The sequence below is a fragment of the Nansenia antarctica genome (genome assembly GCF_963989245.1).
Source record: "Nansenia antarctica genome assembly, chromosome: 4".
Lineage (NCBI taxonomy): Eukaryota > Metazoa > Chordata > Actinopteri > Argentiniformes > Microstomatidae > Nansenia > Nansenia antarctica.
This window is the reverse complement of record NC_137689.1, coordinates 47,120,802-47,125,801: the sequence shown is the minus strand read 5'-3', so window position 1 is coordinate 47,125,801 and position 5,000 is coordinate 47,120,802.

Here is a 5,000-nt window from a genome sequence, read left to right as displayed (position 1 = left end):
TGTGTAGTGTAACTAATCTACCCCGAAGAGCGAGTGTGTGAGTGTGTGCGTATGAGAGAGAGAGAGGGGGGGGGGGGGGGGGGGAAGGGAGGACAGAGTGACTTCATTAAGGGATATATGTGGTGTCGCTCCCCGCCGAGCTGCCAGAGGTCACCTTACATGTCCCAGAGGAGGAGACGCATCGTCCCTGGGACCACAGCCATAACACCTTATCAGCTAGACTGGAGAGAGAGAGAGAGAGAGAGAGAGAGAGAGAGAGAATGGATGTGTGTGTGTGTGTGTGTCTGCATCATCTCTCTTCCAAACGGGCCTTCATATACTGTTACTGCTTCTGATATTGGTCTCTGAAGATAACAATGACGAATAAATAGGTTCTAGGTAAGGTTGAGTCTTTTTGTTATTATGAATAACTTGAAAACAAATCGATTTCACCACAAGATGTGGTGCATGGCTTTGGTTCCCACTACCGCCCCCCTCTGGTCAAAATCCTGCAACCCTCTCTCCCTCCCTCCTTCCCTCCCTCCCTCCCTCCCCCCCTCCCTCCCTCCCTCCCCCCTCCCCCTGGTCTGCTAGCTGGCCCATTCCTCAGTGTTATTATTGGATTTCAGTGAGGCCGGAGGGGGCATACATCTCCTCTTCTCCCCCCCCAACCCCCCTCCTTCATCCCCTTTCACACTCATGCTTTCATTCATCTTTTTTCTTTTTTAATAACTCCCTCTCCACTCTTTGGCCATTAATAAAGATGAACCGACTCCTCTGTCAGCCCTTGCCACCTCTCTCTCTTCTCTGCCCCCCCCCCCCACCCACCCCTCCTCTCTCCCTCCTTCTCTCCCTGCACTTCATCGACCTTCTCCTCTCACTCCTTCTCCACACTTTCTCCTCTTTTTCCTCCCTGCCTCTCCCCATTGTCTCTGTCTCTTACTAGTCTCCCCTCCTCCCTTCTCTCCCTCTCTTTTCTCTCTCTCCTCCTGACAGATCAGTCCATCATGCGGCAGGGTCTGGACACTGGCCTCCCTCTGACGCTCTCGTTCATCAGGCTTTGAAAAGCAGGAATCACTCTCTCCTCTCCTCCGCTGGCCCCTGCCACTTATTGCGCTATCCATCATGCCTGGCGGATGATCAATACCAGCCTGTCCCCTACCCCTCCCTCCTCCCTTTGCTCTTTCTCTCATTCTCTTTCTCTCTCTCTCTTTCCCTTTTTTTTCCCCTCTATCCCTCTGCCCGGCTCTATGCTTCCTTCACTCTGGCCTCTCCTCAGCCAGGCTTGTCAGACAACATGCTCTCGTCTGCAGCAGCTGCACCTGTTACCTGGAATTGGACTGGGATAGGACTGGGATAGGACTGGGATAGGACTGAGATAGGACTGGGATAGGACTGAGATAGGACTGAGATAGAACTGAGATAGGACTGAGATAGGACTGAGATAGGACTGAGATAGGACTGGGATAGGACTGGGATAGGACTGAGATATGACTGAGATAGGACTGGGATAGGACTGAGATAGGACTGAGATAGGACTGAGATAGGACTGAGATAGGACTGATATAGGACTGGGAAAGGACTGGGATAGGACCAGAGTTAGGGTTAGGACCAGGGATAGGACTGAGATAGGACTGAGATAGGACTGGGAGGACTGAGATAGGACTGAGATAGGACTGGGATAGGACTGAGATAGGACTGGGAGGACTGAGATAGGACTGAGATAGGACTGAGATAGGACTGGGAGGACTGAGATAGGACTGAGATAGGACTGAGATAGGACTGGGATAGGACTGGGATAGGACTGGGATAGGACTGAGATAGGACTTTGATAGGACTGGGATAGGACTGGGATAGGACTGAGATAGGACTGAGATAGGACTGGGATAGGACTGAGATAGGACTGAGATAGGACTGAGATAGGACTGAGATAGGACTGGGATAGGACTGGGATAGGACTGAGATAGGACTGAGATAGGACTGAGATAGGACTGAGATAGGACTGAGATAGGACTGAGATAGGACTGGGAGGACTGAGATAGGACTGAGATAGGACTGAGATAGGACTGGGATAGGACTGGGATAGGACTGGGATAGGACTGGGAGGACTGAGATAGGACTGAGATAGGACTGAGATAGGACTGAGATAAGACTGAGATAGGACTGGGATAGGACTGAGATAGGACTGAGATAGGACTGAGATAGGACTGAGATAGGACTGGGATAGGACTGGGATAGGACTGAGATAGGACTGAGATAGGACTGAGATAGGACTGAGATAGGACTGAGATAGGACTGGGATAGGACTGAGATAGGACTGGGATAGGACTGAGATAGGACTGGGATAGGACTGAGATAGGACTGGGAGGACTGAGATAGGACTGAGATAGGACTGAGATAGGACTGAGATAAGACTGAGATAGGACTGGGATAGGACTGGGATGGGACTGAGATAGGACTGGGATAGGACTGAGATAGGACTGGGATAGGACTGAGATAGGACTGAGATAGGACTGGGATAGGACTGGGATAGGACTGGGATAGGACTGGGATAGGACTGGGATAGGACTGGGATAGGACTGAGATATGACTGAGATAGGACTGGGATAGGACTGAGATAGGGCTGAGATAGGACTGAGATAGGACTGAGATAGGACTGAGATAGGACTGATATAGGACTGGGATAGGACTGAGATAGGACTGGGAGGACTGAGATAGGACTGAGATAGGACTGAGATAGGACTGAGATAGGACTGAGATAGGACTGTGATGGGACTGAGATAGGACTGAGATATGACTGAGATAGGACTGAGATAGGACTGGGATAGGACTGGGATAGGACTGGGATAGGACTGAGATAAAACTGAGATAAGACTGAGATAGGACTGGGAGGACTGAGATAGGACTGAGATAGGACTGAGATAGGACTGGGATAGGACTGGGATGGGACTGAGATAGGACTGAGATAGGACTGGGAGGACTGAGATAGGACTGAGATAGGACTGAGATAGGACTGAGATTAGCTGAGATAGGACTGGGATAGGACTGGGATAGGACTGAGATAGGACTGAGATAGGACTGGGATAGGACTGAGATTAGCTGAGATAGGACTGAGAGGACTGGGATAGGACTGAGATAGGACTGGGAGGACTGAGATTAGCTGAGATAGGACTGGGATAGGACTGGGATAGGACTGAGATAGGACTGAGATAGGACTGGGATAGGACTGAGATTAGCTGAGATAGGACTGAGAGGACTGGGATAGGACTGAGATAGGACTGGGATAGGACTGAGATAGGTCTGGGATAGGACTGAGATAGGACTGAGATAGGACTGAGATTAGCTGAGATAGGACTGGGAGGACTGAGATAGGACTGAGATAGGACTGAGATAGGACTGGGATAGGACTGAGATAGGACTGGGATAGGACTGGGATAGGACTGAGATAGGACTGGGATAGGACTGGGATAGGACTGAGATTAGCTGAGATAGGACTGGGATAGGACTGGGAGGACTGAGATAGGACTGAGATAGGACTGAGATAGAACTGGGATAGGACTGAGATATGACTGAGATAGGACTGAGATAGGACTGAGATAGGACTGGGATAGGACTGAGATTAGCTGAGATAGGACTGGGATAGGACTGGGAGGACTGAGATAGGACTGAGATAGGACTGAGATAGAACTGGGATAGGACTGAGATTAGCTGAGATAGGACTGGGATAGGACTGGGAGGACTGAGATAGGACTGAGATAGGACTGAGATAGGACTGAGATAGGACTGGGATATGACTGAGATAGGACTGAGATAGGACTGAGATAGGACTGGGATAGGACTGGGATATGACTGAGATAGGACTGAGATAGGACTGGGATAGGACTGGGATAGGACTGGGATATGACTGAGATAGGACTGAGATAGGACTGGGATAGGACTGGGATAGGACTGGGAGGACTGAGATAGGACTGAGATAGGACTGAGATAGGACTGGGAGGACTGAGATAGGACTGAGATAGGACTGAGATAGGACTGAGATAGGACTGGGATATGACTGAGATAGGACTGAGATAGGACTGAGATAGGACTGGGATAGGACAGGGATAGGACAGGGATAGGACTGAGATAGGACTGAGATAGGACTGGGATATGACTGAGATAGGACTGAGATAGGACTGAGATAGGACAGGGATAGGACTGAGATAGGACTGAGATAGGACTGGGATAGGACTGAGATAGGACTGGGATAGGACTGAGATAGGACTGAGATAGGACTGAGATATTCTAGGGGTTCAGATTTGCTCATTCTAGGGGTTCAGACCCTAAGGACAGCACATTAAATCTCCTCCAATATTAAACTCCAAATGGATATGTTGGATATTTATAACATATAAAAATGGATATGTAAATATTTTCATGATGAGAGTGCGTCTCTCCAGAGAGGGTGACTGTATATGTATATTTGAATAAGTCAAAGCAGCCAGGCAATCAACTGATCACTACAAAAGCTATCAGTCTCCTTACCAAAAGTATCAACTCTAAAAAGAAAATACCTAGCGGCATCGCTCACATAGCAATAAAGCTAAACAGGGAAACGGTTAGGCGTTTGGCAATTGATGGGGTTTATTACACAGATACCCTTTGCTATCTTCAGATACGGCCCAGTTAATAGAGTGGGCAATAAGAGTGGTTAACAGTGGGTATAATTCTGCTGAGCGCAGCCCCGGTTAGTAAAACTGATTTGTTAAAAACAGGGGAGTCGTTAAGCAGCACAGCCATGCCTTGTGGACTCTAATGCTTTCCTAATCTTGTTAGCAATCGCTAATTCTTTCTCTCTGCACCACCATTAAACTTTTTCACAGGCTCTGGGCGGTTAATTAAATCAGGCCAGATGTATTGAGCAAACTAACCATAAATTGGCTATTGCGGCACTCTCTTGCGTAGGTGGCCATGGAGACTATCCTGGCCCAACAGCTACAAGTTCACAGCTTTGAACGCAGGGTTAGGGCGGCTCAGGCTCG